The sequence below is a fragment of the Chiloscyllium punctatum genome, chromosome 36 (assembly GCF_047496795.1).
Source record: "Chiloscyllium punctatum isolate Juve2018m chromosome 36, sChiPun1.3, whole genome shotgun sequence".
Classification (NCBI taxonomy): domain Eukaryota; kingdom Metazoa; phylum Chordata; class Chondrichthyes; order Orectolobiformes; family Hemiscylliidae; genus Chiloscyllium; species Chiloscyllium punctatum.
In genome coordinates this window covers 25,387,329-25,407,916 of record NC_092774.1, presented here as the reverse complement: position 1 = coordinate 25,407,916, position 20,588 = coordinate 25,387,329, and the positions used below count along the sequence as shown (strand labels likewise).

At 47.0% G+C, this 20,588-nt stretch overlaps 1 protein-coding gene and 1 non-coding gene across 2 annotated transcripts in view; both read right to left on the bottom strand.

The window, feature by feature from the left end:
- Positions 1-20,588, bottom strand: part of LOC140460045 (uncharacterized) — a 911,064-nt gene that overhangs the window by 143,194 nt on the left and 747,282 nt on the right. The window lies entirely within an intron of this gene.
- On the bottom strand, positions 6,436-6,507 carry trnaw-cca (transfer RNA tryptophan (anticodon CCA)). The gene has a single exon. It is a non-coding gene; the product is annotated as a tRNA-Trp (tRNA).

The following is a 20,588-nucleotide window of genomic DNA, read 5'->3' as shown; positions in this document are numbered from 1 at the left end:
GTCTGCCGGTGCGCGATGGGAGCAGAACCCAGAAGGGAAACCATCTTCCCTATTCACTCAATGTCGAGTTTAGCAGCTTTCCCGTATAACGGCGCACTGTTGTGCACCTCGCCTTCTGATCTGCTTCCCAAAAATCTTCGACGTAAATATTTCACATTCATACACAGGCCCAGTATGCAGAGTTGAGATGACACACCCGTGGAAGTCTGCGGGGTCTTCTCCTGTTCTCTGTGCCCTATGTTGAGGAGGGCAATACTTGTCACTGGTCACTCCGGTGTCAGAGAAAAGTTGAGAAAGAAAACGGTTTAATTTTCTGCCAGTAGAGAGGGCCCGGTTCCTGGGGACGGGCAAACGGCAGCAGAGAGACAGAATGAGAAGCAGCTGTTCATACAGTCATAGAGATGTACAGCATGGAAACAGACCCTTCGGTCCAACCCGTCCATGCCGACCAGATATCCCACCCCAATCTAATCCCAGCTGCCAGCACCCGGCCCATATACCTCCAAACCCTTCCTATTCATATATCCATCCAAACGCCTCTTAAATGTTGCAATTGTACCAATCTCCGCCACTTTCTCTGGCAGCCCATTCCATATACGCACCACCACCTGCGTGAAAAGGTTGCCCCTTAGGTCTCTTTTATATCTTTCCCCTCTCACCCTAAACCCTAAAGCCCTCTAGTTCTTGACTCCCCGACCCCAGGGAAAAGACTTTGCCTATTTATCCTATCCATGCCCCTCATAATTTTGTAAACCTCCATAAAGCCACCCTCCAACCTCCGACGTTCCAGAGAAAACAGCCCCAGCCTGTTCAATGTCAACTGGAACTTTACTCTGAGCAAGACTCAGCTGGTTCAAGAGGTAGGGCGGGGGCAGGGACGCTGGCGCGCCAACCGTGTGGCTCGTTGGTCTAGGGGTATGTTTCTCGCTTTGGGTCTTCGTCGACGCAGACGTGCGAGAGATCACGCGTTCAAATCCAGGACGAGCCCGAGTTTCGTGAATCGCGCGAAAGTTCTCGCTTAATTTTCTCAAAAAGCACCTTCGTAAAACGAGGTTGGGCTCCCTGGAGGCCCAATGGGACAGAAAGCAGCGAAGTGAAATGATTGGAGGTATCGTTGAATAAGTTGACGTGAGTGGTGCAGTGTTTGAGGGATGTCAGCGATGAGGGTCGATTGGAAATTTGGGACAGCTCTCTTCGGAGTACGGAAGTTTGAAATCTGGCCCGATTGAAACTTTTCAAGTCATGCGAAGTCTAGACAGAGAAAGTAATGTAGTCAAAATGTTCCCACGCCTGAAAGGATCGGCAACGATTCGGCAGAGTTTTAAAGGCATGAGGAAAAGAACCGAAAGTGACATTAGGAAGAATGCTTTCGTACAGGGAGTGGTTGGGGTCAGTAAATCCCTAACTGACACTGACAATGAGGCAGATTCATTAGACGCAAACGGGAATTCGGTGATCATGTTTAAAGTAACAATGTGCAGAATTACATGGAGAAGGCAAGAGAATGATACGAATAGAGACCCACGTTTACTTACTGTGTCGACCCAGCAGAGCGAAGGTGGGCCGCATGGCGTCTATTCAGAGTGAAATCACAAGAGAATGTGGGAAGTTAGAAAAAGTTTATATTTACACAGCCTCCATACGTCTGCGCAACGCCAGAGAAGACGACAGCAGTGAGGATCTTTGACATCAGTCTCGAACGTGCATGCCACGCGCCAGACGAAAGGCTGAAGGGACCTGTGGAGCGTCACGTTGTGCGTACGAGCAGAGTGGCGCAGCGGGAGCGTGCTGGGCCCATAAGCCAGAGGTCGGTGAATCGAAACCATCTTCTGCTATTGTTCAGTGCCTCCTTGAGCGACTTGCCTTTGCGATGGTACTCTGTTTGTTTAGCACCTTGCCTTTCAAACCGTTCAAGTACGGTGCTTTTGGAGGTCTGAGTGGTCTTCTCCTGTTCTTCGTCGGTTTCCTATGAACTGAATCGCAAAACCACTTCTCTGAGATGCCAATGAACTGATAACATTGAAACGCATACCTTGTGGTTTCGTGCCTTCCCTGCAGTAGTTCGCCAAGTCCGTTCCGACGTGAATGACAAGACGATCCGCATGTCAGAAACCGCATCCCGGGGACAGAATGACAAGCAGATGTTCTGGAAACTCTTTGCTGCTTGCAATTCTTGGAGCAAAGTGGAATGTATTTCACACTGAGCAAGTTTCAGCTGGCTCCGAGTCTCCAGTGTACGCTGCTCTCTTTCCCGCCAGCTCAGAGAGAGAACAATAGGAGGGACAAAGGAGTGAATAACGATCCGTGTGGGAGGGTGAATAACTGTTAATGGAGACCGTTAGTGGCTAACAATAAGTAGTGTGTCGTAGCAGACTATGTGATAACAAGGGCTCGTATGTGTGTGGTAGGGGTCAAGGACGTGGGGGTTTTCAGGCCCTAAAGTCATGGAACTCGACCTTGAAGACCGGAGGGCTGTAGGGTTTTGAAGTGGAATATGAGGCGGTGTTCTTCCATCTGGAGCTGAGCTTTGCTGGAACACTGCTGCAAGCCTGAGACAGAGATGTTGGCCAGGGAACATGGTGGCGTGTTAAAGTGGCAGGAAAGCAGAAGCTCAGACCCTGTTTTTGTGGGCAGAACCGAGATGTTCTGCGAAGCAGTCATCCAGTTTATACTTGGTGCTCCGTTGGGGAAACGACACTGTGAGCAGCGAATGCAGTAGACTAGGTTGCGGCAAATGTGCAGGTAAAGTGCTGCTTCACCTGGAAGGTATGTTCGAGCCTGGAAGGATATTCTGGAGAGAGCAGGTAAATTGTGCTTCTGAGTGAAATCACGGTTCGGAAAAACACAATGTGGCAATTTAGACAGAGTTAATATTTGTTCGTCGGCGATATGTCTGCCGGTGCGCGATGGGAGCAGAACCCAGAAGGGAAACCATCTTCCCTATTCACTCAATGTCGAGTTTAGCAGCTTTCCCGTATAACGGCGCACTGTTGTGCACCTCGCCTTCTGATCTGCTTCCCAAAAATCTTCGACGTAAATATTTCACATTCATACACAGGCCCAGTATGCAGAGTTGAGATGACACACCCGTGGAGGTCTGCGGGGTCTTCTCCTGTTCTCTGTACCCTATGTTGAGGAGGGCAATACTTGTCACTGGTCACTCCGGTGTCAGAGAAAAGTTGAGAAAGAAAACGGTTTAATTTTCTGCCAGTAGAGAGGGCCCGGTTCCTGGGGACGGGCAAACGGCAGCAGAGAGACAGAATGAGAAGCAGCTGTTCATACAGTCATAGAGATGTACAGCATGGAAACAGACCCTTCGGTCCAACCCGTCCATGCCGACCAGATATCCCACCCCAATCTAATCCCAGCTGCCAGCACCCGGCCAATATACCTCCAAACCCTTCCTATTCATATATCCATCCAAACGCCTCTTAAATGTTGCAATTGTACCAATCTCCGCCACTTTCTCTGGCAGCCCATTCCATATACGCACCACCACCTGCGTGAAAAGGTTGCCCCTTAGGTCTCTTTTATATCTTTCCCCTCTCACCCTAAACCCTAAAGCCCTCTAGTTCTTGACTCCCCGACCCCAGGGAAAAGACTTTGCCTATTTATCCTATCCATGCCCCTCATAATTTTGTAAACCTCCATAAAGCCACCCTCCAACCTCCGACGTTCCAGAGAAAACAGCCCCAGCCTGTTCAATGTCAACTGGAACTTTACTCTGAGCAAGACTCAGCTGGTTCAAGAGGTAGGGCGGGGGCAGGGACGCCGGCGCGCCAACCGTGTGGCTCGTTGGTCTAGGGGTATGTTTCTCGCTTTGGGTCTTCGTCGGCGCAGGCGTGCGAGAGATCCCGTGTTCAAATCCCGGACGAGCCCGAGTTTCATGAATCGCGCGACAGTTCTCGCTTAATTTTCTCAAAAAGCACCTTCGTAAAACGAGGTTGGGCTCCCTGGAGGCCCAATGGGACAGAAAGCAGCGAAGTGAAATGATTGGAGATAGCGTTGAATAAGTTGACGTGAGTGGTGCAGTGTTTGAGGGATGTCAGCGATGAGGGTCGATTGGAAATTTGGGACAGCTCTCTTCGGAGTACGGAAGTTTGAAATCTGGCCCGATTGAAACTTTTCAAGTCATGCGAAGTCTAGACAGAGAAAGTAATGTAGTCAAAATGTTCCCACGCCTGAAAGGATCGGCAACGATTCGGCAGAGTTTTAAAGGCATGAGGAAAAGAACCGAAAGTGACATTAGGAAGAATGCTTTCGTACAGGGAGTGGTTGGGGTCAGTAAATCCCTAACTGACACTGACAAAGAGGCAGATTCATTAGACGCAAACGGGAATTCGGTGATCATGTTTAAAGTAACAATGTGCAGAATTACATGGAGAAGGCAAGAGAATGATACGAAGAGAGACCCACGTTTACTTATTGTGTCGACCCAGCAGAGCGAAGGTAGGCCGCATGGCGTCTATTCAGAGTGAAATCACAAGAGAATGTGGGAAGTTAGAAAAAGTTTATATTTACACAGCCTCCATACGTCTGCGCAACACCATATAAGACGACAGCAGTGGAGAACTTTGACATCAGTCTCGAACGTGCATGCCACGCGCCAGACGAAAGGCTGAAGGGACCTGTGGAGCAGCCCGTTGTGCGTCGGAGTAGAGTGGCGCAGCGGGAGCGTGCTGGGCCCGTAACCCAGAGGTCGATGGGGCGAGACCATCCTTTGCTCTTGTTCAGTGCTTCCTTGAGCGGCTTTTCTGTGTGATGGTACTCTGCTCCGCATCTTGCCTTTCAAACAACTTCCTTAGCGTCTGAATGCCCCGTATCATACTGATACTGTCGCGAAACTCACGCCCTTCCAGTAACGTGCTTTTGGAGGTCTGAGTGGTCTTCTCCTGTTCTCAGCTGCTTCGGGAGGCTGCTGTCCCCATGGCTGGTGGCTCGTTACTCTAGGATATGATTCTAGCTTTGGGTCTTCGAGCATATGCAGCCGTGTGAGAGTTCCCGCGTTCCAATCCCAGGCGAACTGTCATCCTTAAATTGACCTGAGCAAAAATGCCCGATGAATTTTCTCAAACAGCCGCTTCGTTAAATAAGATCGGACTGCCTGAATTAGGGACGACGCAGAGCTGCCATTACAGTGAACACGGCGAAGGGAAACACGTGTTGAAAGTGAGAACAAGTATTGCAGATTTTTCGCCCGCGCAATCCGAGTCTGAATGAATCCTCCACCTGTATTACGCTCAATTCTGAGGGTGATACTTCAGGAAGCGGGGAAGTGAAGTAATTGTTGAACCAGCAGATCTAAGGTGGGCTGCGTAACCTCAGTCTGCACAATTTCTGATTCTGAGTGAAATTGGAGTTGGATCAATAGAACGTGGGAAATATGACAACGGATATATTCTGCCCAACAGGATACTCCATCACAGCAATGAAGGTGTTTGACATCATTCTCGAAGGTACATGACACAATGCAGATTCAAAACCGAGTATTCCTTTGAATCACGGAGTAATTTGTTTACAGTTATTCAGCTGAGGTGAGCGGAGTTGCGCATTGGGAACCACTCCAGTTGATAGGCCGAAGCCGTTTTCTCCTGTGTGATAGTCCCACCAACACTCCAATTTGCTGTGCTTCCAGTCAGTAGATGCAGATTACTATCCCATACTGATACACGGGCCACGATGACCCAGCTGTGGTGACAAGCTTGTGAAGGGCTGAGTGCTCTTCTCCTGTTCTCTGTCGGCCTCCTATGATCCGAATCATCCAACCTCTCTTCTCCGAGATAGGAATAAACTGGTGAAGGTGAAACACATCAGTTGCGGTGTGTCCCATACGCAGGAGGCCCTGCAGTAATTCCCCACGCTATTTCACACAGCTGCATCCTCCCGGTGAATTACGCTTGGCAAAAAAAAGATTGAACCAAATCAGTGTGCGCCATTGGATTTTACTGACACCGTTTATAAAATTCAGGCTCACCGTTAATGTGGAGAGGGGCCGTCAGACTGTAGTTTCTGCTCCTTCTGTTGAATAAAGATAATTTTAACTGTGTCCAGTGAGAGGAAAGGATTTGCTGTTGGTGGGAAACATTTCTATCTGAACTCGCTGTCACTCTCCTGATAGATTGAAACATAAAGCTGGGAGTCTCTGGATTATGTTGTAAAAATATCGGTATTGTGTTATTCACACCGCGCTGTCACCAACTGAACGAAGCGGCTGCCCAGAGGGAGGCGGCTGTGTTTAAATCCCGTGATGAACTGGGGAGCTGAGCATTTACCCAAACAATGGGCACTCCACCTCCCTGACACAGTGTTCACAAATCAAACTGACAGCAAAGCTTCACGTGTGATCGAAAGTTTCCGTCAAGAAGATTTGGCTCAACAGATATCCGGAGTGAACGTACTCCTTTCTTGATTTGAAACGGAAGAAGTTGACGTCAGTGAGCCTGACGTGATTCGAACAGGCAACCGTCTGATTTGGAGTCAGACGCGCTACCGTTGCGCCACAAGCTCACGGATGACTTACTAGCTCTATTCATGCTTAAGGGAGGTGATCGCACTGCAATGATTTTACGTTATGAGGAACAACGGAGATCAACAGTTCATGTCTGTTCTGTCTCTCCCCCTTCTCCTTCTGTCTCTCGAAACAATTTCCAACTCTACCTCACTAAAAAGCTGAAAGAACTGCGGATGCTGTATATCAGAAACAAAAAACAGGAGTTGCCGGTGACCCTTCCACAGAACAGATGGTGATTGGGAAAACGTTGGTTTATATGCAGGAGATATTGTGGGAGGAAGGCGGATGCAGTAAATGATAGATCAGGATAGAGCCCAAAGCGAGGGAAGAACTGTTGGACAGGAAAGGGAGTTGATAACGATCTGCGTGGAAGGGTGAATGGAGACTGTTCGTGGCCAAGAATAGGTAGTGTGTAATGACAGACTGTGTGATAACAAGGCTTGGTGTGTGTGGAAGGGACGAGGATACTATGGATTTCAGGCCCTAGAATTATTGAATTCGATATTGGGACCGGAGGATGTGTGGTCCCCAAGTGAAATATTCGGTGCTCTTCGTTCTGCTGGTGCTGAACTTCGCTGGAACACCATAGCAAACCTGAGACATAGATATTGGCCAGGGAACAGGGGAGGGTGTGGAATTGGCAGGCAACTGGAAGCTCAGGTTCTTTTTGCGGGCAGAACGTAGATGTTCTGTGCAGCAGTCACCCAGTTTTAGGCTTCGTTTTCCCCATTGTAGATGAGACCACACTGTGAGCAGCAAATGCAGTAGATTGGGTTGTAGGAAGAGCAGGCAAAGTGCTGCTTCACCGGGAAGGTAGGTTTGGGCCCTTGGATGGTGAGGAGGGAGCAGGTAAATGGGCTGGTGTCACACATTCGGCAGTTGCAAGGTAAAGTGCCGTTGGACTATTGGGTTAGGGTTGATAGGAATGAAGGGAGAGTTGACCCAAGGTATAACTCCTGCCCATTGACTTATCCGCCAAATAGAGAAATTTGTTAAGTGTGTACGAGGAAATTTTCTAATTCACAATGAGGATCTACATACTGGCGAGGGTGCAAAACCTAAGGGTCAGCGACCATAATTCTATTAACATTACAATAGTGATTGAAAATAATATATCAGATCTAAAGGTTGAAGTTCTAAATTGGAGGAATACTCAAGTATGAGGCAAGATCTTTCAAAAGCTGATTGGGGGCAGTTGTTCGCAGGTTAACGGACTGCTGGAAAATGGGAAGCCTTCAAATATGAGATATCAAGAATCACACACACAGTATATTCCTGTTCGGGTGAAAGGAAAGGCTGGTCGGTGTAGGGCATGCTGGATGACCAGAGAAAGTGAGATTTTGGTTAAGATAAAGAAGGATGCACACGTCAGGTATCGACAGAGAGATCGAGTGAATCCTAAGAGAATAAAGGCAGAACGAGCATACTTAAGAGAGAAATCATGAGGGCAAAAAGGGGATATGAGATAGCTTTGGCAAATAGAGTTAAGGATAAGCCAAAGGGTTTTTTTTATAAATACGTTAAGGACCAAAGGATAACAAGGGAGAGAATAGGGCCCCTCAAAGATCAGCAAGGCGACCTTTGTGTGGAGCTGCAGTAGATCGTGGTGGGGTGGGGGGCGGGAATACTGAACGGATATTATGCATCAGTGTTTACTGTGGAGAAGGGCATGGAAGATATAAAATGTGAGAAAGTAGATGGTGACATGTTGAAAAAATGTCCATATGGCAGATGAGAAATTGCTAGATATCTTGAAATGCATAAAAGTGGATAAATCCCAAGAACCTGATCAGGAGTACCCCAGAACTCTATGGGAAACTGGGGAAGTGATTGCTGGGCCTCTCAATGAGATATTTGTATCATCAATAGTCACAGGTGAGGTGCCGGAAGGCTAGAGGGTGACTAACGTGGTGCCACTATTTAAGAAAGGTGGTAAGGAAAAGCCAGGGAACTATAGACCGGTGAGCCAGACATCCGTGACGGGCAAGTTTTTGGAGAGAATCCTGAGAGATAGAGTTTACATGCACTTGGAAAGGGAAGAATTGATTAGGGATAGTCAGCATGGCTTTATGCTTGGGAAATCATGTCTTACGAACATGATTGAGTTTCTTGAAGAAGTACAAAGTGGATTGATGAGGGCAGAGCAATGGATGTGATCTATATGGACTTCAGGAAGGCGTTCATCAAGGTTCCTCATGGGAGACTGGTGCGCAAGGTTTAATCGCATGGCATCCAGGGACAACGAGCCATTTGGATACAGAACTGGCGAGAAGAAAGAAGACAGAGGGTGGTGATGGAAGGTTGCTTTTCAGACTGAAGGCCTGTGACCAATGGTGTATCACAAGGATCGATGCTGGGTTCGCTAGTTTTTGTCAGTTATATAAATGATTTGTATGTGAACGGAGGACGTATCATTCGTAAGTTTGTAGATCACACCAAAATTGGAGGTGTAGTGGACAGCAAAGAAGGTTACCTCAGATTACAACGGGACGTTGATCAGATGGGCCAATGGGCTGAGAAGTGGCAGATGGAAGTTAATGTAGATAAATATGAGGTGCTGCATTTTGGAAAACCAAATCAGAGCAGGACTTTTACACTTAATGGTAAGTTCCTTGGAAGTGTTGCTGAGCAAAGAGACCTTGGAGTTCAGGTTGATAGTTCCTTAAAAGTAGAGACGCAGGCAGATTGGGTAGTAAAGAAAGCGTTTGGTGTGCGTTCCTTTGTTGGTCAGAGCATCGAGGATAGATGTTGGGAGCTCATGTTGCCACTGTACAGAATTTTGGTCAGGCCACGTTTGGAATATTGCATATAATTTTGGTCTGGTTCCTATTGGAAAGATGTTGTGAGACTAGAAAAGGTGCAGAAAAGATTTACAAGGATGTTGCCAGGATTGGAGGGTTGGGCTATAGGGCGAGGCTGAATAGTCTGTTTTCTCTGGAGCGTCGGATGCTAAGGGGTGACCTTATAGAGGTTTATATAATCATGAGGAATATGGAGAGGGCAAATAGAGAAGTTCTTTTCCCTGGGATGGGGGAGTCCAGAACGACAGGGCATAGTTTTAGGGATGGGAGGGGAAAGATATAGAAGGGACTTAAGTGGCATCCTTTTCACGCAGAGGGTGATGCATGGATGGCATGAGCTGCTGGAGTAAGTGATGGAGGCTGTATCATTACAGCATTTAAAATGCATCTGGATGTGTATATGAATAGGAAGGTTTTATGGGGATTTGTGCCAAGTGCTGGCATATGGGACTAGATTAGGTTAGGATATCTGGGCTGCATGGACGAGTTGGACCGAAGGGTCTGTCTCCGTGCTGTACATCTGTGTCACTCTGTGAGACTCCATGGGATTCTCTCGGAGAAAGTCAGGACTGAAGATGCTGGAGATCAGAGCAGAAAACGTGTTCTGGAAAAGCGCAGCAGGTCATGCAGCATCCCATGAGCAGGAGAACCCACGTTTCGGGCATGAGCCCTTCTTCAGGAATTTTTAGCTATAAACTATAAACATTCCCTTAGTTAAATATTGTGAAGTTTGAAGCCATTGTTTTAGTCCCCAAGTTCGACCTGAGCTCCCCCCTCCCCCGTCCCAATAACTCTGTTGACAGCCTTCATGTCACACTTAAAACTAGGATCGCTGTGCTCTTCCAGCACCACTAATCCAGTATTTGGTTTTCAGCATCTGCAGTCATTGTTTTTACCAGATTCGTGATCAGTCGGGGGATAAACAGTTACAGGAAAAGGGCCGGAAACTGCATGTGGAGAATGTCAGATCAGCCACAATCCTATTGAATGGAGAAGCAGGCTCAAGGGGTTGAATGGAATTTTGCTGTTCCTATTTCGTATGGTTCCCGAGCCCTTACCTCTGAAACAGGGTCCTGGCTTCAGTATGTGCCATTAATGAGAATGCTGATGTTCCCTTGTGTAATATCAACAACTTAGCAGCTGCTGAAACCTCTTGCTCCTTTGTTACCTCTAAACACAATAAGCCAATGTGTCCAGGGGAGGTGATGGCTGACTTTCTTGTCACCAGACTATTCACCCAGGTAATGTTCTGGGGACCTGGGTTCAAAATCTACCACGGCAGATGGTGGAATCTGGATTCAATATAAATCTGGAATTAAGAGTCTAATGATGAAACTGTTGTGGTTTGTTGTAAAAACTTATCTGGTTTCCTGCTGTCCGAACCTGATCTACATGTGATTTCAAGATCCACTGTCAGCTGGTTGAATCTTCACTGCCCTTTCAGTCAATTCTTAAAGCTCACCTTTTTTTTAACTCCGATGTTGCCAGAATGATTTATGGACGGCATAGGCTGGGACTTTTTTCACTGGAGTGTAGAAGGTTGAGGATGGAGGTTATGGAGGTTTATGAAGTCATCAGGGACAACGCTAAGGTGAATAACCACTGTCTTTTCCTGAAGGATAGGGGAGTTCAAAGTTTGGGAGTATATTTTTAAGATGAGAGATTTAAAAAGGACGGGGGTGGGGGCAACGTTTTTTACATTGAAGGTGGTTCGTGTGAAGAAGGAACTGTCAGAGGAAGTGGTGTATGCAGGTGATGTTACAATGTTTAAAATTATTTGGATAAGTACAAAAGAGCCAAACACAGGCAGGTGGGTCTAATCTTCCCCCAGATATTCAAAGGGACAGCCAGTCAGAGGGGGGCAGGGCCACGCCTATCGTTGTTGTGTGGCATGTGTGACAGCTGCAACAAGACGTCCCAACTCCTGTGCTCAATGCTCTGACCAATGAAAGCAAGCATGCCAAAAGCCTTCTTTACCACCCTGTCTGCCCACGACCCCATTTTCTAGGAGCTAATAACCCGCAACCCTAGATCTCTCTCAGTTCTGGTTTCCTTGTAGTTCTGACTTCTGACTTCTTTATTTATGTTGAACTTGATGGGATACTTTGTCCAACTCAGCATGTTTAAACAGTATCTCTCAGAGGGATTCATTTGAAACTTTTGAGGAGGTGAGCTCAACAAGATTGAACTATTCAAAGTTACTTGGACTCTATTTTAAAGTTACATCAGGACCAGTAGTCAGAGACACGTACAGCATGGAAACAGACCCTTTGGTCCAACTTGTCCATGCTGACCTGATATCCTATATTAATCTAGTCCCATTTGACAGCACCTGACCCATATACTCTGGCAGCTCATTTCATATATATCCCACCCTCTGCATGAAGAAGTTGTCCAAGTAATATATTTTGCCTCTTACACTAAACCTCTGCCCTCTAGTTCTGGACTCCCCCATCCCAGGGAAAAGACCTTGTCTATTACCCTGTCCATGCCCCTCATGATTTTGTAACCTCTACTAGGTCACTCCTCTGCCTCTGATGGTCCAGTGAAAACAGTCCCAGCCTATTCAGCCTATCCCTGTAGTTCAAATCCTCCAACCCCCAGCAACATTCCCGTAAATCGTTTCTCATAGAGAAATCAACGTTTCAGTCCTGAAGAAGGTTTAATACCCAAAACGCTGACTACTCCACATCCTGGTGCTGCCTGGCTTGCTGTATCCTCCCAACCTCTTGCTTGCCTTCCTTGGCACGCAGTATGTAGTGGCTCAGTGGTTACCACTGCAGCCTCATAGTGCCAGGGGCCCAGGTTTGATTGCAGCCTTGGGTGGCTGTATGTGAGGAGTTTGCACTTTCTCCCAGCGTCTGTGTGGGTTTTCTCTGGGTGATCCTGTTTTCTTCCATAAACCAAAGATGTGCAGGTCTTGTGGATTGGCCAAGCTTAATTGCCCATAGAGTTAGGTACATTAGTCAGAGGGAAATGGGTCTGGATGGGTTACCCTTTGGAGGGTCGGTATGGACTTGTTGAGACAAATGGCCTGTTTTCACACTGACGCTAATCTCATCTGCACTACTTTTGTCACTAACGAATGACAGAGTTGACTCGACAGGCCTAATGGCCTAACTTCTGCTCTGATGGTCTTGCGGTCTTAGGTTTCTCTGGATCATTTCATTTGGCAATGTGCAGTCCCTGGCTCAATGAGCAGCATTGTCCACTGACAGCAAAGCTCACAGGATTGTAGAACTCCTACAATGTGGAAACAGGTCCTTCAGCCCAACACATCTGCACTGATCTTTCGAAGAGTAACCCAGTCAGATCCATTTTCCTACCCTCCCTAAATTGCACACAGACCCCGAACGGTGGAATTATTCCTGGGTTCTTGGTGCCATGAGGCAGCAGTGCAATTCGTGAGCCACCATGGGGTTGTGGTTGTGCGGTGTAGGGGAGGCAATTGCAGTCCAACAGAAAACAAAAACAGCCCACCTACTCTCCCACTGCACCCACTGTCAGGACTGGCAGGATGATCAATCCTGGGGGGTGACCCAAGGCAGCGTCGCGGGTGGGTTCTGTTTGCTGGGAGCGTTGGTGCCGCTGCTGGTGCTTCCACAAGTTGCAGGAAAATATGAACCTCTTCCCACACTTGGGCGAGCTGAAGGGCCTCTCCCCAGGGTGGGCACACTGGTGCTTCAGCAGGGCGGCGGAATTGTTGAAGGCCTTCCCGCACTCAGGGCAGCAGAATGGCCTCACCCGCTCCGCCACCGCCCTCTGCCCCCACCCTCCCCGGGTGGATCAGCTGATGCTTCAGCAGTGTGGAGGAGCGGGAATAGCCCTTCCCACACTCGGGGCAGGAGAACGGCTTCTCCCCGGTGTGAATGGACTCAGCCTCAGCAGGGCTGAGGAATTGATGAAGGCCTTCCTGCACTTAGGGCAAATGAACGACCTCTCCCCCATGTGGACCCACCAATGGGCCAGCAGGTCAGAGGAAAGAGCAAAGCCCTTCCTGCAATCGGGGCAGAAGAACGGCCTCTCCTCAATATGGACCCACTGGTGTCTCAGCAGGTGGGAAGAACTGCTGAAGGCCATCTCGCACTTGGGGCCGGAGAACGGCATTCCCCGGTGTGGACCAACTGGTGCGTCAGCAGGGCAGAGGAATCACTGAAGGCCTTCCCACACTCAGGGCAGCAGAAGGGCCTCTTCCCCTCTGTGGACCCATTGGTGCATCAGAACCCTTTCAAGTTTCACAATATCCTTCTGATAGAAGGGAGACCAGAATTACACACAATATTCCAAAAGTGGTCTCACCAATGTCCTGTACATCCACAACATATCTTCCCAACTCAGTCAGAGGATTGTGAAACCTTTAAAAACCCACAAAAATCAAACAGGAAAGAATGGAGGGAAAAAAACGAATTTTTGAGAGTCAGCTTGGAAGCATCAATGAGAAATCGGCGGACTGGTTTTATTGAGTACCTGTTCTCCTTAAATACACTATATACGTATTTCTCTTTTGTTCTTCGTAGTTTCTCTGTGCTGCAGTGTGTAGTGGCTCGTTGAAATAATCTCCTGATGCAGCTTCGTTTGAGGGTGCTGGGATGATTGGTTCTGTGGTTAAGTACTTGGTTTGGGTCTGTTGTTTTTCTGTAGATGCTAGTTTGAAGATCCCCATTGACTGTTCGCTCTACTGTGACATCTAGGAATGGCACGTTGTTGTTGTTCTCCTCCTTTTCAAAGAAGGAGTCCCCCCCCCCCCCCCCCCCACCCCTCCCACCCACTCAGGCCCATTCTTTCCTGTTTGATTTTTGTGGGTTTTTAAAGGTTTCGCAATCCTCTGACTGAGTTGGGACACGAATATACAGACTAGTCAAAGGCCTCTACTGAAGACTAAAACACCAAGTTGAAGATTCACACCACTCCATTTACTCCATCCAAGAATTCCTGAACACCAAAGACACAAAGATAGAAGGGGATGGAATAATGATGTTCTTTGACATAACAGCCCTGTTCACATCCATTAACATCAACGTGGCCAAAGAAAACTGAAGACACTACTCGAAGGACCAAAGATACAAACACACCATCAACTTCATCAGCAAAGATAGCACTGTCAACCTCATGGAACTGTGCCTTACCATCCACTTCATATTCAGTAACAAGCCCTACAAACAAATCAACGAAACACCCATGAAACCACCAGTATCAGGATTCCTAGCAGAAGCAATAATGCAGAGACTCGAACACACAGCCCTTTCGACGATCCAATCCAAACTTTGGGACCGCTACAGTCATGACACTTTTGTCATCAGAAAATGAAACAAATTAGAGGAAACGTACAACACCATCAACAATCTCCTTACTGGCATAAAATTCACAAAAGAGGAGAACAACAACAAAGTGCCATTTCCAGATGTCACAGTAGAGCGAACAGTCAATGGTAAATTCAAAACAGCGTCTACAGGAAAACAACGCACGCGAACCAAGAACTTAACGACAGAAGCAATCATCCCTACACATACAAACAAATCTTAATCAGGACACTATTTCAACGAGCCACGACACACTGCAGCACCCAGGAACTACGAAGATCAATAAATAACTGTGCAGCGCATTTAGGAAGAACGAGCAACCTATAAACCCCCCGAAAATTGCTTCCCTGACGGGGAATCGAACCAGACAGCGGCTGTAAGAGCGCCGAAGCCTAACCACGAGACCATCTCAGATAAATTCAACCGCAGGCCATCAATGCGGACTTCACCAGTTTCCTCATTTCCCCTCCCCCACCTTACCTCAGTTCCAACCTTCCAGCTCAGCGTTATCCTCATGACCTGTCCTACCTGCCAATCTCCTTTCCCACCTATCCGCTCCACCCTCCTCTCTGACCTGTCACCTCCATCCCCACCCCCATTTCACCTATTGTACTCCTTGCTACCTTCGTCCTAGCAACCCCCAATTTATCTCTCTCTACCCTGGAGGCGTCCTGCCTTTATTCCTGATGAAGGGCTTTTGCCCCATACGTCGATTTTCCTGATCCTCGGAAGCTGTCTGACCTGCTGTGCTTTTCCAGCACCACTCTGATCTAAACTCTGGTTTCCAGCCTCTGCAGTCCTCACTTTTCCCTACCCAATAAACCCAGTGTGATGATTTCACATCAACAAACTGACACAAGCAGACACAACGTCTGCAGAAACCCTAGCACATTGCTTTACATTAAAGACATCTGGGAAATGATGTCAAGACAACTCAACCCTCTCAGCATCATGGTAGCCCACAAACCTCCCAACACACTTGAACAGCGGCTAATGAACCTGAAATACCCGATACAAACAACCAGCAAACGAATGTTATTTACAAAATACCATACAGGGAATTATATACATGAACTCTGCCGCACAGTTCTCTGTGGCAAGAAATGCTGGGATGAGATAAGGAAGATTTTTTTCAGACAAAACGCAGACAGGCCGCCTACTTGCGGAACGTTTCAGAGAACACCTCTGGGACACCCGGACCAACCAACCCAACCACCCCGTAGCCCAACACTTCAACTCCCCCTCCCACTCCACCAAGGACATGCAGGTCCTCGGACTCCTTCATCGCCAGACCATAGCAACACGACGGTTGAAGGAAGAGCGCCTCATCTTCCGCCTGGGAACCCTCCAACCACAAGGGATGAACTCAGATTTCTCCAGTTTCCTCATTTCCCCTCCCCCGACCTTGTCTCAGTCAAATCCCTCGAACTCAGCACTGCCTTCCCAACCTGCAATCTTCTTCCTAACCTCTTCGCCCCCACCCCACTCTGGCCTATCACCCTTAACTTGACCTCCTTCCACCTATCGCATTCCCAACGCCCCACCCCCAAGTCCCTCCTCCCTACCTTTTATCTTAGCCTGCTGGACACACTTTCCTCATTCCTGAAGAAGGGCTGATGCCCGAAACGTCGATTCTCCTGCTCCTTGGATGCTGCCTGACTTGCTGCGCTTTTCCAGCAACACATTTTCAGCTCTGATCTCCAGCATCTGCAGTCCTCACTTTATCCTGAAAAAAATCCCAGCCTATCCACCTGGATGCAGGTATACTCATGTCCAGTTATGAACTGTTGAATGTTGGTGCTGACTGGAACGGCCAAATGATCTATTCCTGCTCCCAATTCTCTCCCTCTGTGTCCAGGATAACTAGAGAACATACGACATAGGTGCTGAAATTAGGACATTCAGCCCATCAGATCTACTCCACCATTCAATCACGTCCATTAAGATTTTCAGCCCCATTTTGAAATTTGGATTTTGGAAAGACAGATCAGGGCAGGATCTGCAAAGTAAATGGGGCGTGTTGTTGAATAAAGATAACTTGGAGTGCTGCTTCATATTTTCTTGAAAGTGGAGTCGCAGGTAGACAGGCTAGCGAAGAATGTAGTATGTTATGCTTGCTTTTATAAATCAGTGCATTTCAGTGCAGATGTTGGGAGGTCATGTTGCCCCTGTACTGGACATTGATTAGGCCACGTTTGGAATACTGTGTTCAGTTCTGGTTACCCTGCTACAGGAAAAGTGTTGTGAACCTTTGAAAGGGTTTGACAAAGATTTACAAGGCTACTGCCAGAGTTGGAGGGTTTGAGCTATATGGAGAGGCTAAATAGGTCGGAGCTGTTTTCCCTGGAGCATTGGAGGCTGAGGGGTGACTTTATAGAAGTTCATAAGGAGCATGGATAGGGTGAATAGCCAAGATCTTTTCCACATAGTAGGGGAGTCCAAAACTAGAGGGTATAGGTTTGAGGTGAGAGGGGAAATATTTAAAAGGAACCTTATGGACAACTATCTCACACCGAGGGTGAATCGAGCATGGAATGAGCTGCCAGAAGAAGTGGTGGAGACTGGTATAATTACAATATTTTAAAAGGCATCTGGTAGTAGGGTGAATTGAGAGGGATATAGGCTAAGTGCTGACAAATGGGACTATGTTAATTTGGGATATCTGGTCAGCACAGACAATTTCAACTGAAGGAAAGCAGAAATGTCGTTGTGAAGACTGGACTTTCAAAGCAACTTTCAAAGATGTTTTGCCCATCCTGGGAGCAGAAGCTACAATGAAATCTTTCATTTGTGAGACAGCAGTTGAGTGAGTGAGTGCATCTCGGATTTTGGTGGAAAATGGGAAGTTGTTGAAATGTGAGGAATAAGTGTTTTAAGTAAAGCGTCCTGAGCCGATTAAAGGGTCAGGTGGGTTTTTGTTTTAAACTGCTCATTGCATTCAGCCTCTACCATTATATTTCCAATGGCGTACATCTGAAGGAACAGTGAATCAGTAACTGGTATCATTAGAAGCCTTAAGATTTTCAGTACTGCAGGTATTGCATTGTTTCATTAGCATTGTAAAAGTTACTGGCAGCAGCAGCAGGTGTTTTTTTTTAGATTAGATTAGATTAGATCTGTATTCACTAGAAATTATTAAGCAGTTAGATAACACACACACAAGAGGGCAGGGTGGGACTTGTCTTTCCATTTGTAGAAGGTGGGAGATTCTGGGTTTGTGATCTGGGGAAAACACAACTGTGGATAATCATAGAAGCCCTCCTGTGTGGAAACCGGCCATTCATCCCATCAAATCCACACTGACCCATCCAAAGAGCATGCCACCCAGCCCCAGTTTATCTATTCATTTCTGCTGGTGGGTGAGACTAGGTCACAAGATTAGGGGGAGTGGAGGAGATAGAGGTGGAGAAATTGCTTGTCCCCGAGAGTGTGAAGCCATGGAATTCCTTGCCCAAGGAAGCAAGAGAAGTAGCCATATTCAAGACACAGTTCGACGGGATTTTGAAAGGGAGGAATTTAGGGTAGTCGGGATAGTGCAGATAAGTGGAGCTGAGACGATGGATAGGTCATCCATGATCTTTATGAATAGTGGAGTAGGCGCAATGGGCCAAATGGCCTACTCCTGTTTCTCTTCCTGTGAATGTATAAACCTGCATTTCTCACGGTCAATTCAAATCAAGGCAGGTGAGCAACGTAATGATGTGGAAAATGAACATTAGAGAATGATAGAAAGGGACAAGGAGAGTAAATGTCCCAACAATCAAAACTGGATTGAAAAGATCACAACAATCAAAACTGAAGACTGTATGTCTGAATGTGTGCTGCATTGTAACAAAAGTGGATGAATTGACTGTACACATTGAAGAGAATATGATCTAAGACTCCTGACAGAGGCATGGCTTCAGGATGCCAAGGATTGGATCCTGAATATTGAGGGGGTACATGGTATTCAAATTGAATGGGAAGGTCTGTAAAGGTAGAGGGTTGGCCCTGCTAATCGAAGCACAGATCACAGAGTAGTATGGTGTCAGCTCAGATTTCACATCCTGATTTCACTGTTCTCCTGTTGATCTCCCTGTTCCCACAGAGTGAAATGTCTTCTGTTCTCAGCTCTGATGGATTTCTGCTGAAGCCTTTTACCCCCTTTTACAGGTTCCAGAACAATAACATATTCAGTCAATCAAGGCCCAACCCACGTCTATGAGCCTGTCAACCATCCAGGCTGAGTGAGTCATCGTAGCAGGGAATAAAACAAGGACAATGAAACAAAATTAGACATAAACGAACATTTGGTGCTCATGCTTAAAGTTTGTTCATTAGATAGTAAACCAGAATTAGGGGTCTCCCAGGATTCTTCTTGTGCCCCACTTGAGAAATTCCCTCTCCCTTGCATCTAAGTATTAGTACCCAGCTATGATTTATAACGATATTTACATCAACAGAAATAAAGCATCTGTTAACAAATATACATAGAGATATACAAACAGACTTTTTAATCCAACACATCTGTGCTTTCCTATATAAATCTAGTGACCTATTTGCCAGCATTTGACCCATATTCCTCCAAACCTTTCTTAATCACACATTCATCCAGATGCCTTTTAAATGTTTTAATTGTACCAGACTCCACCACTTCCTTTGGACCATTAACTCTATCCATGCCCCTTATGACTTTACGAACCTCTTTAAGGTCACCCTGAGCCTCCGACACTCCAGAGAAACAGCCCCATCCTATTCAGCCTCTCTTTATACCATAAACCCTCCAACCCTGGTGACATCCTTATCAATCTTTTCTGTGCCCTTTCAGATTTCACAACAGTTTTCCTAACCTAGAGCAGGGAGACCAGAATCGAATGCAACATTCCTAAAGTAGCTGAACCAATGTCCTGTACAGCTGCAACGTGACCTCCCAACTCCTATACCCAATGCATTCAATGGGCCAAATGGCCTCTTCCTGCACTGCAGGGATTTAATTATTTGATTCTGTATCAGAGTCAATTTCAGTCACTATCTCTGGTTTATGGTGTGTCAGGGTGGGATCACTGGTACCAGAATTGCATGCAACACTCCAAACCTGGCCTAACCAATGTCTTCTACAGTCGCAACATGACCTCCCAATCCTACATCCAGTGCACTGACCAAATAAAACGCAAGCATACCAAACACCTTCTGCACTGTCCTGTCTACCTGTGACTCCACTTTCAAGGAACTATGAACTTACCATCGATTCATACAGCTTGGAAACGGACCTTTGGTCCAACCAGTCCATGCCAACCATAATCCCAATCTAAACCAATCTCTCCTGCCTGCTTCTGGCATATATCCCTCCAAAACTTTCCTATTCATGTTCTTAAACAAATGTCTTTTAATTGTACCTGCATCCTCCACTTCCTCAGGAAGTTCATTCCACACATTAGTAGTTGAATGGCAAGGATGGGTTTGAGTTGAAATGGTTCATAAAATAAACAGTTTTTACCCAACACCCTGTAGTAGATATGGTAGCAACTTCAATCCTGGAGTCTCACAAATCAGTATTTCCATGGAGTGGAGGGAAATTAAAGTGCTGGATTCACAGAGAAGGTGGTTTTCTGTGAGTGTGAAGCTAAAATTAAATCACGTGCTTTGGTTGAACTCAAACTGCATTGACTTGCAGGAGAGCGAAGGGAGTTTGCAAAGTGTCCTCCCTCCCCACATCCCTCAGCTGCAGGGCAGCGCAGGTGCAGTGTGAGCCCACTGTCGCCCCCAACACCTCCCCCCCCACCCCACTTGCCATTGTGGATGTCACAACATGTAAGTAGCCCTGTCAGTTTCATAGTGAAGCCCCCGCCCTCTGAGCAACATCTGGGAGCAAAGCAATGCCTCCCCCTTTCCATTCTTTATCTGGGGAGGGGGGAGGTGGAGGGCGGCTAGAAAGAGTGACAGGGGGACACTATCCACTTGTGGTAACTGGAGTGAATCCAGGAAAGGAGCAGACTC